The following is a 25,890-nucleotide window of genomic DNA, read 5'->3' as shown; positions in this document are numbered from 1 at the left end:
AGTCTTTTCTTCTCATAGCTAAATATACCTACTTCCTTCAAATAACAATTTGATGGCAAAATTACTTTCACTCTAATGATTGTCCATCTCTGACCTTATTTTAGTTTATTGTCCATATATAAGACTGAACATATTACTTTAATTGTGTTTTCGTTAATATTCCCACCGATTCAATTTTCTTTTCTCAAAAAATTATCAAATTAATATCTTGTTTAATGAATGAATGAATGAAAAGTAAGTTCTTACTCTATCCAAAATACTATTTTAAGTACTGAAATATTGAGGATACAGCTATAGTAATGAAGACATTTTCTCTCATGTGGTCACTTCTAAGAGGAAGACATTATATACCTATACCCATACCTATATAAATAGATAGATATATATTTAGATCTATGGAATTAGGAACAATGAAGACACAGTGGATTTTGTCTCTTAATATGAAGAACATATTTTGTTTTAGAATTTTCCAAACATATATGGACAGCCTCGGGCCAAAGAAAAGTCTCCACCAACAGAGATCTGCAAGTGAAAATTTTATCTCCATTTACAAATGATATTGGAGAAGGGCCTCTTAATTAGTTATTGGTTGGTCTAAATTACTTGTTAGGTTTATTCAAACTCTAACAATTCATAATTTTATAATTTTATGTAGCCTAGGAATGTATTTTGCAGATATAGTACAGACTGAGAAGTTTATGAACGTAGCTCCAAGTAATTTTTGTCTTCAAGAATAGTTCCCCATGCCCGTTCCAAGCACATTAGACAATACTGCTTAAATTTAGTCTCATGTTTTCATTTTAAAGTTCTTTTCAATGTTTTTATTATTTTGCATGTTCACATTTTCTAAAACAGATTATTTCCTAGAATTGTGTGTGTACCAAACAAAGAATTTAAAAGACAAATTTGTAGAAGTCACCTGGTAAAGCAATTGATTAGTGAGCTAAAAGATTATTTTCTGCATTTAAAAACATTATGCATAGGTTTTTAATATATGTTGGTTGAATTTAGTTATAACTTGTTTTTCTTTATCTCCCTCCCCTCCTCCAAAATAATGGAATAATAATGAAGATCTCATTTTTTGTCATATAAAATATCAGTAGAATAAAAACATTAAATAATATCTTAATATATTTCTTCTTTGACATCTTCAATTATATCAAATAAATTCTCTTTTAAGGACAATAATCACTTAGAGGAAGAAAGGTACTACATATACAGAGTGGTATTCACAGAAACATCCTTTTCCTTGGGAGACATTTTATACTCAGCTTATTTTCCCCCATAGTTTCAAGCAATAGAATAATGTTAGATTCATTACTGTAATTAAAAAAAAAATCTATGACATAGATAGCAATGATCATATTTGGCAAAATGAAAGTATATATCATGGTCCTTTCTTTTTTTTTTTATTATAGCTTTTTATTGACAGAACATATGCATGGGTAATTTTCCAACATTGTGCCTGCAATCACTTCTGCTCCAACTTTTCCCTTCCTTCCCTCCACCCCCTCTCCTAGAAGGCAGGCAGTACTATACATGTTAAACATGTTAAAGTATATGTTAAATACAATATACGTGTACATATTTATACAGTTCTTTTGTTGCACAAGAAAAATCAGATTTAGAAAGGTAAAAATAACCTGGGAAGAAAAACAAAAATGTAAGCAGTCTACATTCATTTCCCAGTGTTTTTTCTCTGGGTGTATTTGGTTCTGTTTATCACTGATCAATTGGAACTTAACTGGATCTTCTCATTGCCGAAGATATCCACTTTCAAAAGAATTGATCCTCATGTAGTATTGTTGTTGAAGTATATAATAATCTCCTTGTTCTGCTCATTTCACTTAGCATCAGTTCGTGTAAGTCTCTCCAAGCCTCTCTATATTCATCCTGTTGGTCATTTCTTACAGAACAATAACATTCCATAACATTGATATACCACAATTTATCCAACCATTTTCCAATTGATGGACATCTATTCAATTTCCAGTTTCTAGCCACTACAAAGAGGGCTGCCACAAACATTTTTTCACATATGGGTCTCCTTCCCTTCTTTAAGATCTTTCTGGGATATAAGCCCACTAGTAACTGCTGGATCAAAGGGTGTGCACAGTTTGATAACTCTTTGAGCATAATTCCAAATTGCTCTCCAGAATGGTTGGATACATTCACAACCCCACCAAAAACGCATCAGTGTCCCAGTTTTCCCACATTCCCTCGAACATTCATCATTATCTTTTCCTGTCATCTTAGCCAATTTGACAGGTGTGTAATGGTATCTCAGAGTTGTCTTAATTTGCATTTCTCTGATCAATAGTGATTTGGAACACCCTTTCATATGAATAGAAATAGTTTCAATTTCATTATCTGAAAATTATCTGTTCATATCCTTTGACCATTTATCAACTGGAGAATCGCTTGATTTTTTATAAATTACAGTCAATTCTCTATATATTTTGGAAATGAAGCCTTTATCAGAACCTTTAACTGTAAAAATGATTTACCAGTTTGTTGCTTCCCTTCTAATCTTGTCTGCATTAAGTTTTGTTTATACAAAAGCTTTTTAACTTGATGTAAGCAAAATTTTCTTTTTTATGATCAATAATGACCTCTAGTTCTTCTTTGGTCACAAATTTCTTCCTCCTCCACAAGTCTTAGAGATAAACTATCCTATGTTTTTCTAATTTATTTATAATCTCATTCTTTAAGCCTAAATCATGAACTAATTTTAATCTTATCTTGGTGTATTATAGTAAGTGTAGGTCTATGCCTAGTTTCTGCCATACTAATTTCCAGTTTTCCCAGCAGTTTTTGTCAAATAGTGAATTCTTATTCCAAAAGGTGGGATCTTTGGATTTGTCAAAAACTACATTGCTATAGTTAGTGACTATTTTGTCCTGTGAACCTAACCTATTCCATTGATCAACTGCTCTATTTCTTAGCCAATACCAAATGGTTTTGGTGACCACTGCTTTATAAAAAAAGGGTTAGATCAGGTACAGCTAGGCCACCTTCATTAGATTTTTTTTCCTAGTATGTTCTCTTCAAATTTTTGACCTTTTGTTCTTCCATATGAATTTTGTTGTTATTTTTTCTAGGTCATTAAAATAGTTTCTTGGGAATCTGATTGGTATAGCACTAAATAAATACATTAGTTTAGATAGTATTGTCATCTTTATTATATTTGCTTGGCCTATCCAAGAGCACTTAATATTTTTTTATTATTTAGATCTGATTTTATTTGTGTGGAAAGTATTTTATAGTTTTTCTCATATACGTCCTGATTTTCCTTCGGCAGATAGATTCCCAAAATTTTTATACCATTGACAGTATAGAATTTCTCTTTGTATCTCTTGCTGTTGGATTTTGTTGGTGATGTATAAAAATGCTGAGGATTTATGTGAATTTCTTTTGTATCCTGCATCTTTGCTAAAGTTGTGAATTATTTCCAGTAGCTATTTAGTAGAATCTCTGGGGTTTTGTAAGTATACCATCATATCATCTGCAAAGAGTGAGTTTGATTTCTTCATTAGCTACTCTAATTCCTTTAATCTCTTTTTCTTCTCTTATTGCTAAGGCTAGCATTTCTAATACAATATTGAATAGTAATGGTGATAGTGGGCAACCTTGTTTCTTCCCTGATGTTATTGGGAATGGTTCCACTTTATCCCCATTACATATGAGGCTTGCTAATGGTTTATGTAGATGCTACTGACTGTTTTAAGGAAAATTTTTCCTATACACACTAGTGTTTTTATTAGGAATCTGTGTTGGATTTTATCAAATGCTTTTTCTGCATCTATTGAGATGATCATATGCTTTTTGTTAATTTGGATATTGATATAGTCAATTTTGCTAATAGTTTCCTAATATTGAACCAGTCCTGCATTCCTGATACAAATCCTACTTGGTCATGGTTTATTATCCTGGGATGATTTTCTATAATCTTTTTGCTAACATTTTATTTAAGATTTTAGCATCAATATTCATTAGGGAGATTGCTCTATAATTTTCTTTCTCTGTTTTCAACCTACCTCATTTAGGTATCAGTGCCATGTCTGTGTCATAAAAGGAATTTGGTATTACTCCTTCAATCCCTAGTTTTTCAAATAGTTTATATAGCATTGGAGTTAATTGTTCTTTAAATGTTTGGTAGAATTCACATGTAAATCCATCTGGTCCTGGGAGTTTTTTCTTAGGCAGTTAATTAATAGCTTGGTCTATTTCTTTTTCTAAAATGGAACTATTTAATCAATTTACTTCTTCTTCTGTTAATCTGGGCAAAAACATTTTCATTAAAATATTTTATACATTCTTCCAAAGTATCTTATACTAAAGATAAGATTTCACAATGCTTATTGTTTATTGACTAGAAAGAAAAAAAAAAGTATTTCCCCCCCCTGGAAAATAAAGCTTTACCTTTAAGATTATCTTCCATTATGTGATCTCAACTGTATTTCTCAAAACTTTCAAAATTTCATGAAAACTTTAACAATGTAGACAAGCTTAGTTTTTTATATCATAGATGAACATTGTAACCAGACAGTGAATTTGTCTCAGAATCAAATTGGGATAAAGCAAGCTAATTGTCACTGAAACATTTATAGTCCTGGAATTATCCTGAGAATTTCTCAGAAACAAAGCCCATAGTTTCTTTTTTGTTTGTTTGTTTGTTTTTCATCTGTCCTCTTTAAGTCTAGATTCAAGTTGATTCCCCAACCTGGGACCTTTAAATGACAATGATCATTGTTCTAGGGTCAATAAAGCCACCAATCTATTATGGATCATTGAGAAATCAGGATCCTAAGATGCAAATAAGGGAATAGTGAATTTGGAGTTTGAAACTAGTTATGTTGGTGCCCCATAAAAACTGTGAACCTAATCAACTTTTTATCTAGAGAGACTGAGATGGCATAGGAGGAAGGTGTTTACCTCCATGTATTAGAGAAAATGCTTAGATATTTGCTTCTCTAATGTCCTTGGCTTAAATACTCCTTTATAAAAGTTGATTTTGCAACTAAACAGAAATGGGGTACAATAGATTTCTATAATATGGAAAAGGGAATGCAATTATTGGAGGCTTGAACTCATGGCAAATAAAAGAGAATGCCTTCAAAAACAAGCAATGGATAAACAAACACTGGTTTCTGGATAACCCTAGGGGTAAGGGTTAAATGTAACAGAGCAGGACTTCAGAAAAGAGGGTCATGAGGTAACTTTTATACACCCATTATGTTATGATTTTGCTTAATTGAGTTATCTCATTAAGATTTATTTAAACAAGTTTTCCCCTGTATTCAGCTCTGCTTATATTTGATTTATTTATTATAGAAAATGTTCACAATATTTAACAAATTAAAACATTATATTAACTTTTTACTGTGTATCAGGGATTGTGTTAAACATCAGGGGAAACAAATACAAGAAAATAATATATTTTCCAAGGTTCACTAAAATTTTTATTTTAATGGGGGAAGAAAACATATAAAAGGGAGCAGGAAAGGGAATAAGGACCAAGGATATGGAAATGATAGCAAGACAAAGAAAGATAGTGGAAAAGTTCATCTCTCAGAGGTTAGGGTCATTTCTGGGCCAGGGTAAAAGGATGAAGGAAATGAAGAGAATGAGAGCAATACTGACAGTGATAGCAACATTATTTGGAAATGAAGGCTTGGAATGACTTATAAGCTTGATTTTCAGTAAGGTTAGGAGAAAGGTCATCTATTAGGACACAAAAGATTCAAAAATCTTTTCCTCTCTCTAATTGTGTAGGAGTTTATAGCATAACTTGGTGACTCCCTTGGGTGTCATATTTCTCTCATCAGTAAGCCATCCAAGTATGTATTGATTGTGAACCTTTTCTTATCTTTTTTAAAAATCATTTTAAAGGTAATTGTTTATCTCTAGTAAATTGTATGACTTTCTTTTTTATTGATGTAGTCTTTTACTCACATCTCATTTTTGTTATCAAAACTTCTTCAAGTAAGACAATAGACTTATTTTAATTTAATTCTCTTTATTTTTCTCAAATTTCAGTTTTTGTGTTTATTTTTATCTATGCTGGAAAACTGTATTATCTAATTGTGTAAAAAATTGAATCTGTCAGAGATCAAGTCCCACAACAATAATGAGGTCTTTTTTTCTATATAAAAAGTATTCAATTTGTTTTGGGGGGTTATTTCATATTTCATACATATATTTCATATATATAATTTAATTCTTATGTAATTAAATTTACATAGAGATTAAATTCATATATAAATATAAATAAGCATATTTGTTAATGTTTATTACTAATATAATAATTATATAAATAAATATATATAATTAAATTTATATATATAACACCCCAAAACAAATTAAATGTATTCAAATGCATATATATGTACATCTATCTATTTAGATATACATATATACATATCATCAAGTAAAATTCTTAAATATAATTTTCATTATTAATAGTGATGAAACTTCAGTGTGGACTATAACTTTTTTTATTCCTTATTTTCAATCAATATTTGTTCATTTAACATGAAGAGTCAAGTGTACAAGAGTAGATTCACAAGTCCAATGTACAAAAATATCACATTTGGAGTATTAATTTTTAAGTTAAAATATATAAATGATTTTGAAACATATATTCATAAACACAACAAATTTCTTTTTTTCTGAGACTTTATCAAAATCACTAGAAAACTTGAAGTGATTTTCAATGGGTTGAATACTATTTCATATTTATGTTTCCTAGGTTGGCCAAAATAGAAATTAGTAAGTGTCAAGGTGATGAAATTTTCTTGTATTTACATGGGTTATCTTAAAAAAAAAAAAAAAAAAGACAGTTAACTGTTGTAACTATTGGAAAACACTACATTATTATAGTTTTTCCAAAGGTTGTGTTCTCCTGCCATAGAGCTTGAGCGACAAAATCAATTTTCTTGATATATTGAGACATTAGAGTGGGACTTGGTAGAATATTCACCAAAATATAAATAGGGTCAAATGAATGTTCAGTCAATACTTTCTCAATTAGAACCACCATATTATTTTTAAAACAATAAAACCAGAAAATTCTTGGGCTACAAATGAGTTACATTAGAAGGCATTTGGCTCTGAGTCAGATTATTCCTTATAAATGTGTGAAATTTATACTCAAAAAAACATTAAAAATAGCATTTAGGAAATTTGTTCTTTCATGGATTTGAAAATAAGTTTTCTAAGATAATCTTTATTGTGAAAATCTAATGTTCATGTAGAAATAATAGCAATGTGGAGGTAAAGAACTTCTTGTGCCGTCATTCACTGAATGCACTAACACATTATCAGAAATTAAAGAATGAAATATAATCACACATACACTACACACACACAGACACACACACACACACAAACACACACACACAGACATGCATATTCCAAATCCTTTTGTGTAGTTGCAAGCTACTAAAACTAAAATTGAGACTTTAAGACTTCAGGACAGTATATCCTAAATGTATGTGTGTGTGTGTATATATATATATATATATATATATATATATACACACACACACATACATTTAGGATATACTGTCCTGAAGTCTTAAAGTCTCAATTTTAGTTTTAGTAGCTTGCAACTACACAAAAGGATTTGGAATATGCATGTCTGTGTGTGTGTGTGTGTGTGTGTGTGTGTGTGTGTGTGTGTGTAGTGTATGTGTGATTTTATTTCATTCTTTAATTTCTGATAATGTATTAGTGCATTCAGTGAATGACGGCACAAGAAGTTCTTTACTTCCACATTGCTATTATTTCTACATGAACATTAGATTTTCACAATGAAGATTACCTTAGAAAACTTATTTTCAAATCCATGAAAGAATGAATTTCCTAAGTGCTTTTTAGCATTTAGCACTCACTTTGTGAGTATGTGCATGTAAATGAAATACATTATCAATATTATCAGTTAATTCAGTAACAGTATAACATAAAATGCTATCAAAGCAGTTGTTTCATATTGTTTGAATAAAAAAAAAACTCCAGATGCAATATTGAATTTTAATCAATTTTTCTAATAGGGTGTTTTAAAATCTTGTAAGTAAAGCCTAAGACAGGCAAAAAATATATATATATATATAGAAAGGCCAATGAAAGTTAGTACCTAGTGAAATATTGGGCATTCAGTAGATATTCAATAAAAGTGTCTTAAATGAAGATATCAAATTGGAAAAGTACTAGTAACTGAAGCTTAAATTCTCTCTTCTCATAAACACAGCAAAGGTAGGAACTACCAGAAAATTTTTTACTTCATATTCAATTGACACTTTCTTTACTGTTTTATCTATTGCTATCTCAGATTGTTGCAATTTCCTTCTCACCATTTCCCAGGATCCATTACTACCTCATTTCTATCAATTCTACATGCTGCTGCCAAGGAAACCCTTCTTGTCTACAGCTGCCACAATTTCCTCACAAGGCTACAATCACAGAATCACATATTTGAGAACTAAAAGGGACCTTGAGAAACTGCCAGTGCTTATCCTGCTTTAGGAAGAATCACATCTAAATCTCCCTACATAGATGATATCCTATTTTAAAGAGTTTCACCAACCTACCAGAAAAGGAGATTCTTTAGCTAAGCTCAGAAACTCCTTTTCGTATAACTCACAAACTAAATGCTGGACTATGGTTTAAGCCTATTTCTGTAAGAGCCATTCATATATTTGATCATTATGAAATCTTTATTCAGACATCTTCTTTCCAGAAAGAATCATTCTAGTTGTTTAATTTTTTAAAATGTCTTATTTTAAAACTTTTAACTATTGAAAACAAAGTATTCCTCCTCTACCTAGAGAATTCAAATTCTAGTTCTGCTTTTTATTTTCAGCACACTGAATTTCTCATTCAAATTATTGACAAAAGCAATTAAAAGACTGAACAACCCCAAGAAAAACTCTTTTTTATTCTTATCCAACATGTGCTTGCTGAAAATTACTTTCTAGCTAAAATATTCCACCAATTATTTTTGTCACTGTATATTGGAAGTCATATTTCATAGGATTACATATTTAGACTAAATAGATTTTACAGGCCACTAGTGCCGTTGTATACATGAATAAACTGAGGCCCAAGTGATTTGCCCAAGATCAGGTGCTAAGCAACAGACTTCAGGAAATTATATTGTTCATTTATTTTGAGATGGTTTGACCCTAAACCTAATTTGAGCCATGCCTCCAAAGTCTACTACTTTTCTTTTTTCTTCTTAATTGTTAGTCCAATTTTTTGCTTATTCTTTCTTTTGACAAGTCTTCTTTCTTCTATCTTCCACTGATACTTGAATTTTCTCTTTTCTTTTTTCCCTTTTTGTTAAGTCCTTTATTCTTTCTCTTGTAGCATATTCTTCTATATTTCTGTCATTCTCTTTTGTTCTCCCATATGTATTTTATTTCCTGAGAGCTCTTTCAATGACTTATTTAATTGTACAAAGTTAACTGATGTGGTGAGTTGTGAAAAGGCAGTATGGACTTTTTAGAATCAAAGATATTGAAAGCTGAAGAGAACATTTTAACCATTATTGTTTATATTGCTTTTAAATTTCCAAATTATGGCAATAGCTTCATATTTCACTTTTAATGAGAGTAAAATGGTTAAGTTGTCATAAATGATTTGTCATGTTTGTCCAAATTTAAGAATTTTTCATTAACCTGCTTACAAAGAAGGTCAGGTGACCTATAATCCTTTTAGTTGTGCCATGGTCCATAATAAATAAGCATATAAAAGGTACCTTGTGTAACCAAATCAAAATGATACACTTTAGCCAAAATAAATTTGGAAAATAAATTATCTCATGTCTCTCCCTAATGAGCAAAGTTGCTTCAAAATTCAATGGGCTGGTTGATAAGTTTGTGAGTCCTTAGTTATTAGATATTATTCATGAGCTACATTTTTGTGACTTTTTAAAAATTGGAAACATATTTCAGTTAATGATTGGGCTAAATGACCTTTTTGAATTATTTTCTAACTCTATGGTCAATTAGTCTCTGAAAAATTTATTTTGCTTATGCTGTTAAGCTGTCTTTAGGTTTCTTACAACTTTGATATTCCAAGGGTTCATTATTTTATTTGTGGTACATTATATTTATTTTATTTGTTCATTATTTTATTGTTATTTATTATTACTGGCAGATTACAAATCCTCTACAATTTGCCAAATGCATATGCATGCTGTAATCCAGAAATACAACACAATTAGTCAATTCTGTGTTGTCTAGTCTAATTCAAGTTGTACTGAATAGAGTACTGAAAAACAAAAGATGGAGCAAATATGGAGGTTCAAATGATGCCTCAAAAACCTACAAGCTTTGAAACACTGGATGAGGTGCTTAACTTCTATTTTGTTTCTTCCTCTATAAAATGTAGAGAAAAGAAAGGAACTAGCCTCAAAGATTTATGCTTTTTTCTGACTCAGTGGTCTACAAGGTATCTTCCATCACAAATCTATGATCCCATAATTGTCAAACCCATGTTCAAAACCTTTTCTAAATAATGTTTTCCAGAACCTATGTAGCACCCAGGTAGTCATGATAAATCTTGATGACAAAACAGATTCACTGAGTTTAGTCTTTTACATTTAATTTTCTTTTAAATATTAATTTTTCTTTCCTAATTGAGAAACATTCTGAAGTAGAAAATAAGTGATGCAGGACAGCACATTTAGATTCAGAGCAATTTAAAATAAAATTGCGAATATGATGATATTTCTCTAATCTTCTGAGCTTGTATGTGCAAATTGAAAAATGGCAGCTTCTAAAAGAATGCCTTTTTTTCCTCTTTGTTATCTGAGATTAATTCTACTGAACTAATAAGACTTTTGGAATGATTCCTATTAAGTAAAGCTGATTTCAGAAACAGTATTATAGATATTGGGGACTCAAACTATCATACTAAACCAAGAAAAGTGACTCCACACAAATATTGTCTGACAGTGACCTAATTAGAGTCATCTGCATACTAATGAGACTTTGGAGGAGATAAGCAATAGCATGCTTGTAATAGATAATTAATTTGTGTTTCAAAATAAGCTATGGATATTTAACAACAATTCATATGACACATTGAATTAAAAGAGTTGTTCAAGTTAGTTCCTAACAATAAACTACTGCCAGAGCTTTTCAGGTCTGCTGAAAGTCCAATTGAACAGAGCCTCTGTGTGCAAAAATGGTTACTTTCTATTGGGTGTTTCCTTCTAAAGTTAATTTTCGAAAGTGAAAGGTAGTAACAAAAAAAAATGTGCTAAATGTTACTTTCCCATGCCAAGAAACATACTATCTTAATTAAAAGACTTTGTACTTGTATGGTAATTCTCATCAAAGTAGCTCCAAAGTTTTTCAAATAGTTTCATTTCATTCTTACATCTCAAAATCACTATTCTGTAGTTGATGAAATATAGTCACTTGGAGATAAAGTGACTTATGTACAAAAGGCAAATGAACATAAAAAACATAACAGCCTTCAGCACTCTTCGTTCTACTTTCTAATATGAAATAAAATGAAATAATAACATATAATTTTGTGTAAACTAACCCAGACAACTAATAATAAGCTCATAAACTATGTCAAACACAGTGTCCATTATTGATAATGGAAATGGTAAGCTATCAAGAATGTTTCTGCCAATTTTCTGGATCTGGATAAGAAAAAAAAAAGATTTAGAAATGATTTATAGAATTTATAGAATACCTTCTACATTGGGACTATTAATCTGGCTTTCATTTGAAGCTGAAACTATATTGTGGTTTATTTTCATGAAGATAAGTCACTCTACAGTATAACTGTTCTGTTATCAATTACTGTAAGCCTAGTCAGACTGGAATTTAGCACTGATGACATAATTGTGAGCACATGACCCTCTCAAAAGACTTTTATCCAAGAAAATGATCAGCTTTTACATTTAAAATGTTATAATCCCAACATTTTGTTCAATATAAACACTAATGAGTGTTTATATATGTAGTAAGTGATGATATAATAAGGGTTAAATGTCATTTGAATGGACAGGTATATAAAATACTGTGATTCAAATTGGGAAAAGAATGATGATAAAACCACATATACTATCTGATAGACAGATCCAAGAAAGAAATAGACCATTTTGAATAGACTATTGTTGGTCATAAGACCCATTCATATGATTGTTTAGGGACAAGATAAATAGGATTATGCTTGTTTTATATACATGTGATTTACTACAGGTTAATCTAAGTCTTTAATGAAGTAAAACAAAACAGTAACTTATAGAAAGAGTCAGAGATTTAAAATTCAAAAATCTACGTTCCTAGCTTAGTTCTGTCCACTCTTATCTCAGTGCCCTGAACATCTCTGAGACAGACTCAGGTTCTACTTTAGCTCCTCATTGATGAAAATGATAATGATGAGGAGGAGGAAAAGGAAGAAGAGCATCATGATGATAATGACTCTCAAGGTCCCTTTGGCTGCTAGCCTTTGACTTTAGTTGTAGTACTATATTTATCTCACTCATGTTTCTTCCAAGTTGGGATACAAATTGATTGAAATATCATTGTATTTGTATGCCAAGAACTTTGCACAATATCTTGTATGTAACTGGAAATTATAAATCTTAGATTGATTGATTCTTTTAGGAACTGGGCATATTTATTTTGACAACTGAAAAGCCTCTTCATTTGGCTCCTGTACCTGTAAAATTGAAACAAAGCCTACTTTTTCTTAAAGTGAGACAAATATGTGATAATATATTGGAAATTATAAAGCACTCCATAAAAAGTTATTATTTTAAAATCCAGAATTCTTCTCTCCAAACAATATGTCCAATACCTTTAACACTTTTTCTTTTCACTCACAAGCCTAAAAGGATTTTTGTATATTTGTCATCATATTGATTTTGCATTTATCATCATATTTTTTCCTTTTTTATGCAAAATAATCACTCCCAGAATATTAGCATGGTCATTGTATAATGAAATCTGTCTATGAAGTCTATCACTTAGCTCATATGTTAACATATAAATTTTAACTTTTTGAGGCACAAGGAAATTTCCCCACATGAATTGGGAAGTTATTATGTAATTGACAAAACAAACTGCCATTTTTTTTAAAGCATCTTACTGTCTTGCCAAAGGCCTATTCACTAAATTCTTAGCAACTGTTAGCATCTGAAAATAAATCTACCTACATCAAAATTTGACATTTCTTGGCAAAGTCTATTTGAATTAAAGGCAGAGAGTCATCTGAACTGTAGCACTTTGAAGTGATTAATCTTGACCTAAATCAAATCACAGTGTTTCCAATTCACCTACATGCAGCTTATTTCTCACATCATTTGATGTCCTTTCAGAACACACACATGCAGGCTGTTTCAGTGCCAGGCAAACACATTTGAACACTAGCTTTTTTGTTTATGTATTTATTTATTTTAAAGAATACACATTTTTCAGCTGCAAGGAGACAGGTTTTCTGTGTGGTCTCCCCATCAGCTGAGGAAATATTGTTCCAATCATTAAGCAAGCATCTTGCAGGAAGCAGCAAATTCTGGCTTCCCTAATTTGTCTGTGCTCTCTAAGGTAGTGCTCTAAAAGTCACCTTGGATGCATGTGATAGCAACTAGCAACACATCACTGAAATGACATTTCCTTTCTTAAAAAAAAAAATAGTACTTTCTACTCACTTCAGATAAAAATAGCCAAGGCCTCTAGCAGTGTTCCACTTTTTATGGTCTTATGGCCAAGCACAGAGAGGTTTATTGAAAAACAACACCAATCCAAAGAACTTCCACTTGATTGTAAGTGATCTCAAAGACTGAGAGAGTAGATTCCAGGTGATTTTAAAGCATGGTTATTCTGTTTCTATCTATATTAGGTGAATATGGCATTCTAACTGTAGGCACATAAACTCTAAGGATAAAGAAACAATAACAAAATTGTCCAGGACTAAAGTAAAAACCAATGACTTGTCTTGAGCTGCTTTTCCCCTCCTTTCTGGAGTAGCCTGCTCTGTTTATACTGACCTTCTAGTTCCTCTTCAGAAATTCATGGGATAACTTCTTTAATTTCTCCATATTTTTAATACTGGTTTATGATTTGGCCTTTTTTGGGGAAGGCTATTGGTTAGAGGTGGGAAGGATATATTTACATAGATAAATTTTGTTTAATATATCCTAAATTTCCATATACACATTCTTTTCCCTTCTTCTAGATAGCCAATTTTCATTTTAAAAAAATCTTTTCTTTGAAGAATGAAAAGAAAAAAAATGAGCAAAACTATTAACTTAACTCTGTTCTATTTATTTCTTATCTCTCTATTCATTATCTATCTATGTATCCATTCATATCTATATGTCTGCCTGTACTTCCTTTACTTTTTTCTCCTGTTTCCTCTCTGTATCTCTATCTCTGTGCATCATGTCTCTATCTGTAATCTGATTTTGTCTTTATTGAAACTGTCTAAAAATTAATATGAACTTAGAGAAGTTCCTTCTAGTCTCTAGCATTCATTTTCCTTATTTTTCAATGTGAGAGGTAGTAGAACTAGATAGTCATTGAAGTCATAAATCTCAGGAGAAACATCTACCATTATATAATTCTATCTATATAATTCTAAAAAAAAATCAAAATCCTACAATGCTATCCTGCACTTAAACACAAATGAACCTGCATATTCTCTTTCTATCTCTGATGACCATTTTGAACATTTAGTATTATTACCAATCTATAGTGGAATACTTCTAGACAAGGGCAGGACTAGAGCACAGGCTGTTTTCACTAAGTCATAGAAAGTCACAAGCAAGAATCCAATCATATTTTGCCATATATAAAAAAGACAGGGAATTTATATGTGTTTGGTTTTGTGTGGTTATATAGCTTTGTTTACAAATCTTATTTTATGTTTCTTTAAATGTCTTTTCTAGCTTTGTTTTGTTCAATCTTGGATTTAAGTTGTTTTTCTTGGCAAAACACAGTCTTTCAACAAAAAACAGTTTTTAATCTGACTCTGTGAAAGTACACATAAGTAAATGTAAGTCTACCATATGGGAGAAAGAAGAATAAGATAGCATCAGAAAAGAAAAGACAGTGAAACAAAGAGAGAGAAACTTCTGTTTGGGAAAAGATAGTCATAAAGGGTCATGCAGTCAATAAGATGTAATCCCTGATTGATCTTTACTTTTAAGAACTTTCATGGATCAGAAAGCAAGCTTGAACTAGGAAACAGGAAAAAAAGAAGTATTCACTCATCTACTCAGTAAGCACTTATTAAGGGCATATTATGAGCTGATTGTAAGAATTCAAAAAAAGAAGTGAAATAATTGAATATATGTGTAAGAGACAGAAAGAGAGACAAAGACAGCAACAAAGAGAAAGATAGAGAAAGAGAGAGGAAGGAAGAGAAAGAGAAAAAAAAGAGAGACAGGGAAGGATACATATATATATATATATATATATATATATATATATATATAGAGAGAGAGAGAGAGAGAGAGAGAGAGAGAGGAACTATGAGCACTTATTGGCACAGAAGAAACTATTGAAATACATGTTAGCACTTTCTCTTATAGTCTTAGTGAATAGCTTAGAATACTAAGGAGCTAAGTAACTATAAGTTTCTCTCTGTATGTGTATGTTCTTTGTTTTTTTCTCTACAAATCCATATGTGTATATACAATGTGGATATATATATGTATGTATGTATATGGATGTATGTATGTGTGTACACATGCACAAAGGCATGTAAAGTCATTGTAAATGTTGTAGACTCAGGAAAAAAAAAAAAACTTTAGGTAGAGAGTGATCCTTAGCGTTGAGTTTTGATTGATATTAAGGATTTTAAGAGATTCATTTCCAAACATGGGAGAAAGTCAGTGAAAAATCCTTGAATTGGAAAATGGAGACATATATATATATATATATATATATATATATATATATATATACAAATGTTAGTTTAATTAGAATAAAGAAAAATGTGAAAGGGAGTAATATATGATTATATTAGAAATACATTTTGGAATTATATTATTAAGGGCTTCAAATGATAACTATAGAGTCAACATTTGATTCTAAAGGCAATTTTGTACCTTTGGCATTTATTGAGTCAGGGAATGACAGGCCAGACATAGTATTTAAGTATGAATAATACTTCTGCATTAGCGTCAATAATTGCTTTTTATTCTCTACCCCATCTCCTTGATCCCAGGTTCTTATTGCCATTATTAATGTAATAAAAGAATGAAGGCAATTAAAAAGAAGCACCAACATACCTCAGCAATTTTTATTCTTGTTTTATTTCCTTTCTATTTATTCTGGTCTTGTTTCTGACCAGCTGATCAGACCACCAATTGTTTTATTCACCTTAGATTATGTGTTTTTACTTTGACCACATGACTTTGACACCTGCCTATCTCAGCCATGTTCCTTGCAGTTCTCTATACAGACTGATAACATCCCTGCTAACCCTTTCTTTCTATGTGTTTATATACATACACACTCACAGTTTTTTTTTTTTTCATATCCTGCAATAATGACTCTAGCTACCTGTCTAGTAAGTCACTGAGAAGGACCCCTCTTATTATTTAAAATCTCTATGTGAGGAAAATTAAGGTTTACAAAAGAAAGTTATTGAGGTTTTGAAACTTTCATCATTGTAAATTCTGGTTCCTAAGACAGAACTCAAAAGGTAAAAGGATATGTTAATTCAGTTATTCTATTTTACCATATTAATAACAAATGAATTCTTAGACAATGATTGGAATAGGTATAACAGTTAAATTAATGAGTTAAATACTCATATCTAGCTATTTATATTTTTAAAAAATACAATGTAACTTGGAGTCAAGGAATCTCATTCATTGTCTGATGAAATAAATTTAAAAGGGCTAGAAATCCATTGTAAATTTGACACTTGGAAGAATCATTGTGAAATCTATGAGTGGATCCTATAATTTCCTTAGAGAAGATAAAGAAGCTAAGGGATTGACATGGCAGCTCTGTGCTAGGTTGTATGGTTTTTAGAGCTATCCTAACATCTCATATTGATTACTAAGGACAGAATCAATGATGAATGTTCATGAGAAATAAAATTAGATCAGTCAAATGCTTTCTTCCTAAGATAAAAATTTTCATATACATTATTTCCTCTCTGAAAATGTGAATTCCTTGAGAGCATGGACCATTTTACTTTTCTGTATTTATCCCTAGCATTTAGTATAACGATTTGCACTTCAAAAGCACTTAATGAATACTCCATTTTTTCATTCATTCAGTTAATCAATTAGGCTTCAACAGAATAAATGGATATAATTAGAAACCAGTGCCAGTCATATCTATATCTATTGCTTCCCCATCAGTTTTCCAGTGACCTGAGAATAAATAAAACTCAGGGAAAAGTCTTAAACTCATCCATTTTTCTAGAATGCTAGATACTGAGAGAGAAAGAATTGGATTCAAATTTGACCTCAGACTCCTCTTTGCTGTGCAACCTTGAGTCAATTAATCTCTGTCTCAATGTCCTCAAATATAAAGTGAGGATAATTTTATCATCTATCTCACAAGATTGTTGTAAGGAACAAATAATAATTGTAAGTGCTTATCAAAGTATCTGGCACATAATAGATATTTAATAAATGTGCATTTTCTTTCTCTAACTTTCATCCTTCTGAATCTTCCTTCGAGTTTGGTGTCTCTGTGTCCTGGAAAAAACTGCTACCTCCCTGGCCATCTTCTGTCCTGTCTCCTCTTCAAGAGATGCTTCAAATTCATCCTGATTTTTTTAAATCAGCTTAGCACATATCCTTCCTGAGAGGAAATATGAATTCTAAAGTCTTGATGACTTGGGTCCACTCAGATGAAACTTTTTCTAGAAGTAGTATTATAAAAGTACTCAAGTGGAATTATTCATGCTTAGAGAGAATGTGACTGATGGAATCACAAGATGCCATTGTTCATCCAGTGGAAGTACTTCCTAATTGCTTTTGAAAGAAAATAATTGTATGTTCATTATTGTATTAACAAGACTATCACTATGAAATATTTGAAAAATAACAAGTCATGCTTCTATGGGAATAGTGATTTAATGATTGAAAAATTTGGGGGAATTCATTTTTAAATGCCATTTTTGTTCCTACTCAATGCTAAATGCTTCCTAGCATCAACTTATAAGAACAAGTGTATTTCTGAAGTATTTGGGTTTATCATTAAAATAGGTAAAAAATCACTTATAAGATATTCATTTAAAAAAACCAAACAAACTTGTAACTGGAGCAGAGTGAAGATGAAATAGAAGGATGAAATGATAGTGCTTCTGAGCATAAAAGTGTTTTATTTGGTTCTTTTTTGCATAACCTAAAACAATTTTTCATCTATAGTCTTTTCTTTAATTAAATTGCATTTAAATCGAAAGAGCGGATCAACTAGAACAAGGATCCTAAATTACTGTTGTGTTATCATAGACCTCTTCGTAAGCTTATAAAACCACTATATTCCATTCAGAATAGTATTTTCAAATCAATTCTAATGCTAAATTTCACTTAGCAACTAGTTAAATTTTTTTTTCTTATTCAAGTTCACAGAATCCCTGAAATCTGTCTTTGGATTGTAGATGATAAATTCTTTAACTGGAATAGCATTTATCTTGCTGGTAAAATTTCAAAGAGAATGTAGGTCATGAAAAATTTTATGAGAAAGTGGATTTGAGAACTGTAAAATGTATAAATGGAATTCCCCATACACCCCATTAGCAGATATGGGATGTTATGAAAATAAGTTTCTTCAAGTATATCAAAGGAATCAAGGAAAACCATCCACTCATTAATAAACTAAATGATGATCAAGTGATCCTATCTTTTTCTTTCAATTCATTTTCTAACCAATATCGTCTTTAAGTGAGATGATAACAAATGGGGAAAAATGTTCTCTGATTCTATATTATGTTGTTCAAGTGCTTCTGACTTCTAAAGGACAAGGCAATGGAAGACAGACTCTGAAAAATCTTATCTTGCTGACAAGACTTCAAATGTGTGCTGAGCAATAAACTGTGTATCTGATACATAGGAACTAGTCAAGCTAAACTTGGAGAAACTTATCCCCCCAGTGCTTGGCTATCAGATGATGATTGATGTTCTTGATTTACTAGGACATGAAAACCATTTACTATTATGCAGAGGGATGGAATCTGTATCAGAAGAAGGGTCACTCTTAGCTCGCAGGGCAGGGATTCTTGAAGGAAGCAATGCTCTCTAGCACCAAGATAGGGATTTCTTATGTACAGATGTACATCAAGGTACATAAGCCCTTCTAAAGAAAAAAAAAAGAATATTTTCTCTTACTATTGTCTATGTTGTGGTTCATATCGAATTGATTTCTTAATTACCTTTGCAATGGGTGGAAATCTAATTCCTGGGGCATCATCTGTTTCACCAGCTGCATTTCCTCTATGAGTCATTGCAAAGTCACAGTGAGCTAAAATGAGGAATATATGAAGCCTCTCTTTTCTACTTTTGGAGGAAGAAATGCAAATAAATTTATTCTAGTCATAAAACCAAAGCCAAAGCTTTCTCTACTGAAAACATGAATCTGGAATATTATGAAGAATCTGTCAAACAAAGTTGGTGGGGAATGAAATTCCATATGTGGGCAGCAGAATAATATTCCTTTTTCTGGTAATTCCTTTTATATGTTAATGCTAATTGATTAGAATCAAAGCAAATTATAAAAGTGATATTAATGGAATAAAGAGAGAAAAATAAAGGAATTTGAAGATTATTGGATTTTCAAATTTCTTTCCCCATGTCAAAATAATGACATGCTTTTTCCTATACCTGTTTAGTGGATGTACAGATTTGGAAAGTTACTATAGTTTCACTAAAAAGGAATATCCAATGTGACCATGCACTGTATCTAGCTGGAGATTATGTGTCCAGGAATCCTATTTTCTAATAGGCCTTCACTGAAAGTCTCTCAAAGCCACATAACTAAAATCCTTCTGCTGATTGTCAGGTGTTAGAAAGTGATTCCCATTGTCATTATGGAGATTATTAATTAAATTTATCATTTCTTTGTAGCATGTCCTTTCAGTAGTTTCAATGGTCCCTACAATATTTTCTGGTGCAACAGTCAAATTGAATCTCTACATAAGGATTTTTCTCTCCTTGTGAGGAAATTGGAGATAGCAGGGAATAGGTTGATGAACATTGAAATTTTATAATGAGAAATTGATCTTTATTCCATAAATTAACCAAGGAAAGGAATGGAAGCATTTCTATTGGGCATGCTTTTTCCTTTAATTGTAAGAGTTCTCAAACTCTAATATTTAAAGATAAGAATATAATACTACTAATAAAAATCAAATATGTAAATGACAATTAATAAATAAGAATTTTAAAAAATATCTATTAATAGATACACATTTGTATACATATATATGTATATATGTGCTGAGAGTTGGGGATATGGACACAAGTATTATAAAATGATGTAATTTCCATGTTCAAAGTGGTTACATCCTAATGGACGGCATAACACATATGTATGCTAATATATGTAATATATACAGTGTAAATCTAAAGATAATAAATGCAAATGAACAAACTATAGCCAAATTCTAAGTAGTTAGAATTATTTCCAAGTTGTTATGGGCTTTAAAGGATCTTAAGAAGACACTAGACATTTTTGGGTAGGTGAGTCACATAGTGCTTAAGAAAAATTACTTTTGTAGCAGATTGTTGAATGAACTGGAAAATGTGAGATGTCAGGCAGGGAAGCCATTCATCCAATATTATAATCATCTAAGTTACAGATTTGGAGTATGAATTAAAATGTTAGTAGTGTGAGTGCAGAAAAAGGATTAAATACAAGAGATGTTGTGGAAAAAAAGAAATGGTAAGATTTGATAGGATATTCATGAGGAAGGAGAGTGAGGAGTTGAAAAATAGATTAAAATATTTTGATGTCAAACAGAAATAGGATCTTTTGGAAGAGATCTTGTTTTAAGGGAGAAAATAATGAGATACCTTGGAAATGTGGAATTAAATATCTTGCCAGGACAATCAGTTTGATATATTCAAAAGGCAATTGTTGATATGAGACAGAAGCTCAAGGGAAGATTGAGACTCAATAGATAAATATCCTGATCATTTACACATAAAGAAAATGAATAAACAAACCTATGGGAGCAGATGAGGCTATTGAAACAATGTGTAAACGGAAAAGAGGACAGAGTAGAACTTTGGGAATAATTCAGGGTTAATAGTATTGATGGTGAAGAAGCAAAACCATATTGAGAAAGAATATTTGGACCCATAGGAACTGGGGGAGATTTCTATGTCAAAAATACAAAGAGAAAAAAAGCACCCAGAAAAAGAGAATTGTTCAAGGTATCAAGTGTAACAGGTAGTTCCAAAGGGAACATGATTGAGAAAGATCAACAACTTTGGCAAGTAAAAGATCCTTGTCTATTGGAGAGAACAGCATTGGTTGGGTGATGAGATCAAAAACTAGATTACAAAGGAATGAAATATGAATGAGAAAAGAGGAAGTAGAAGCAGTTTGTCTATAGTTAAGTTTTGAAAGATACTTTCAACTTGATAATCTTACGATTGACCTCTGCAAATGTGGTTAATCTCCACTTAGGTGAAGTAGTTGAGGCTCTGAGGGTTTGAATCACTCATGATTGCAGAAATCATGATTGTCTGAAGCATTATTTGAATCCTTTTCTCCTTATTCCAGGTTTGACTTATTTTTTCCTGTTATGCCACATTGCCAGTAATATTGACAGTATAGATTTCCATCTATAAATAAATATTGACTCATTGGTGAAAGCCCATTACTAATAACAACATGTTATATACCTATAGCTTTTCATAGTATGTTAATCAATTTCACATTCTATCTTTTGATTCCAAATTTAAAAGAAAAAAGCAGATAAAGGCATTTGAGCCATTGATTTAGTTTAGTGTCATTAATGACAAGAAGACTCTTTTCCTCAAAGGATTCATTCCTTTATGTCTGGCTGGATTAACGCCTTCATTTCAGATAGTTCAGAGACTTTAACTCATACTGAGTAACTAGATTTGATGAAAACAGAAGTGCACTAATTACACAGAGTCACATGTTATTGTATTTGTATATAAAAAGTGTAAATAGAAAACATAAATGAAGGATTAATTCTACCCTTTGAAATTACTCAAGAATAACCCATGTCTTTATTATCTCTAGCTGGTAGAATACTACTACTTTCAAGATTCTAGCATCATTGAAAATTTCCATTTCACTATTCTCTCATTTGAGTCCACACAGCATCCTATAAAGCAGAGGAAGAAAAAATGGAGACATATGACACATATCCAGAATATCTGTAATCTGAAGGCCCTATTTTAACTTAGTAGGCAGTTCCTAGTTTCCTAATGGAGTCAGCAGATATTTTCAAGGTATTTTTCCACAGCATTTTAAAATAACGTAGAGTGAATCTAGTTATATATATGCTCATTACCAACCTAGGGAAGCTCTGAGTTCCATAAAGTGTTCCCCCATCCTCTGAATTCTTTAGCATTGAAAACAATTCTTCAAGATGAAATGTTTATTGCATCAGGCCATATGTGATGGCTTATGGTTTTCAAGCTAACCTCAATATTATTTTAATGGCTAGTGTCTTGTCATTTGAAACTAAGGACAAATAGGAATGGGACATATTCAGTAATCTTGGTTATGCCATTAGAAGCAGATTTTTGAAGGAATGAGTTAAGTTGGTGATGTTGCAGAATCATAATACACTTAGATCCAATTCACTTGTCAATCATGACATCACCTTCCCCATTGTCCTCTTTAAGAATGAGGGGAAAAAGCAATCAATAATATGTGAGTATTAGTAGCTACTCCACTGGGGACCCAAATGGCCAATTCCATTTGACAATACAGCTACCTCCTTTCTCCCTCCTGTCTTCCCTTCCTATTCTTCTCTCTTCCTCCCATCCTCCCTCTTTTCCTTCCTTCCTTCCTTTTTTTCCTTCCTTCTTTCCTTGCTTCCTTGCTTCCTTCCTTCCTTCTTTTTTCTTCCTTCCTTCCTTCTTTCTTTCCTTCCTTCCTTCCTTCCTTCCTTCCTTCCTTCCTTCCTTCCTTCCTTCCTTCCTTTCTTCCTTCCCAATGTCTTGGTCTTCTTGCTGAATAAAGAATAAAGAACAACAATCACAATTAATTTACATATTTGGTGACTTTTTTGAAGGCTCTATCCTGGGACTATACTGAACTCATTATCTACATTTTTTTTATTAATTTAATTGGACTTTGTAAATGTACTGCAATGTTACCAAGTGGGAAAAGTTTGGTGGAGGAGGAAAAAGATAATGGTTTCTATTTTGTACGTGTTCAATTCAGTATGCTTGTGGGATATCCAGTTTGAGAAACAGAAGAGGCAGTTGGAGAGGCATGGCAGAAACTCTATCTAGACTTTGACTAGCACATACATTGTAAATCTGGAAATCATTTCCATAAAATTGATAATTACAATCTGTAATTCTCTTAAGTGGATTTGTTTGTGTTTTTATTTTTATTTTACCATCTGGTAAATAGAACATATTTTATGTTTTATAAAGTGAATTTTGTCTTTATTTTTGTGTGTGTCTATATTACAAATCTGTTAACTATTTTCTGTAGTTTTCTTGTTTCACTGTCGTTTCTTTACTCAATTATTCTTTTATTTCTCTTATGTGATTTTTGTTTACATTTTCTTTTTTTCTTTAATGTTTTTCCCACTAAAATGTTCCTTTTTAAAAAAGCAAATTTATTTTAAAAAACAGAATAGAAAAAAGAAAAACAATAAAGGAAAACAAAAAAGAAAGATAAAACATTGTCAAGTACCCAGCAGAATATGAAGGAGGATTCAAAATATATAACATTAATTTTTTTTATTATATTTTTATTGACAGAACTCATGCCAGGGTAATTTTTTTACAACATTATCCCTTGCACTCACTTCTGTCCGATTTTTCCCCTCTCCCTCCACCCCTTCCCCTAGATGGCAAGCAGTCCTATATATTTAAATATGTCGCAGTATATCCTAGATACAATATATGTGTGCAGAACCAAACAATTCTCTTGTTGCACAGGGAGAATTGGATTCAGAAGGTAAAAAGAACCCGGGAAGAAAAACAAAAATGCAGTTTACATTCATTTCCCAGTGTTCTTTCTTTGGGGGTAGCTGCTTCTGTCCATCATTGATCAGGTGAAACTGAGTTAAGTCTCTTTGTCAAAGAAACCCACTTCCATGAGAATACATCTTCATACAGTATCGTTGTTAAGGTATATAATGATCTCCTCGTTCTGCTCATTTCACTTAGCATCAGTTCATGTAAGTCTCTCCAAGCCTCTCTGTATTCATCCTGCTGGTCATTTCTTACAGAACAATAATACTCCATAACATTAATATACCACAATTGACCCAACCATTCTCCAATTGATGGGCATCCATTCATTTTCCACTTTCTAGCCACTACAAACAGAGCTGCCACAAACATTTTGGCATATACAGAACCTTCTTTAGTATCTCTTTGGGGTATAAGCCCAGTAGTAACACTGTTGGATCAAAGGGTATGCACAGTTTGATAACTTTTTGGCCCTAATTCCAGATTGCTCTCCAGAATGGTTGGATTCGTTCACAGCTCCACCAACAATGTATCAGTGTCCCAGTTTTCCCGCCTCCCCTCCAACATTCATCATTGTTTTTTTCCTGTCATCTTACCCAATATGACAGGTGTGTAGTGGTATCTCAGAGTTGTCTTAATTTGCATTTCTCTGATCAATAGTGATTTGGAACACACTTTCATATGAGTGGAAATGGTTTCAATTTCATCATCTGAAAATTATCTGTTCATATCCTTTGACCATTTATCAATTGGAGAATGGCTTGATTTCTTATAAATTAGAGTAAATTCTCTATATATTTTGGAAATGAGGCCTTTATCAGAACCTTTAACTGTGAAGATGTTTTCCCAATTTGTTGCTTCCTTCTAATCTTGTTTGCATTAGTTTTGTTTGTACAAAGGTTTTTTAATTTGATGTAATCAAAAATATCTATTTTGTGATCAGTAATGGTCTCTTAGTTCATCTTTGGTCACAAATTTCTTCCTCCTCCACAAGTCTTAGAGGTAAACTATCCTATGTTCTTCTATTTTATTTAGAATCTTGTTCTTTATGCCTAAATCATAGACCCATTTTGATCTTATCTTGATATACGGTGTTAAGTGTGGGTCCATGCTAGAGTTATTCTTTTGTTTTCTGTTGCAGACTTCTTTTGCTTTATTCTTCCCCCTCCATTTCATCACTCCCACTTCCCCCAAGTAGACTATAGATATGTGTTGTATACACATCTAAATATACATATACATACATATACACACACTCAACACTCACATACCCCTTCCCTTACAAACAGATACATACATATATAAAAATATTCATACCTACCCAGAGACCCACTCACATATACATATATCTATATACACACATATATTGAACAGCATGCATACATATTTTTATATATTTATATATGTATACACACACAGATTCATCCATATGTAAACATACATCTAAAAGAATATTAGTATGGCTGACATATAATACAGTTTGCTCTCTTGATTGATCCTTTATGTTTGACTTAGTCTAAAATCAAGGATTTCTAACCATTATATTTTTTCCTAATAAATTCTATCCCTGCTCCTTGTTGTAGCATATCTCTTCTTTCCTATCCCTACTATGACTTGTGCTTTACTTCAGCTTTTTACCTTACTATGCTCCTTCCACTCATGGATACCTCCCTTGTCTTCTTTTCCCACCCTTTCTCTATTCCCTTGTTTCCTTAAAGAATATGAAGGGTGCTATACTCTTCATGGTTTCTATG

The sequence above is a fragment of the Sarcophilus harrisii genome, chromosome 3 (assembly GCF_902635505.1).
Source record: "Sarcophilus harrisii chromosome 3, mSarHar1.11, whole genome shotgun sequence".
NCBI lineage: Eukaryota > Metazoa > Chordata > Mammalia > Dasyuromorphia > Dasyuridae > Sarcophilus > Sarcophilus harrisii.
The sequence above is the reverse complement of the archived record's forward strand: the minus strand, read 5'-3'. Positions refer to the sequence as shown.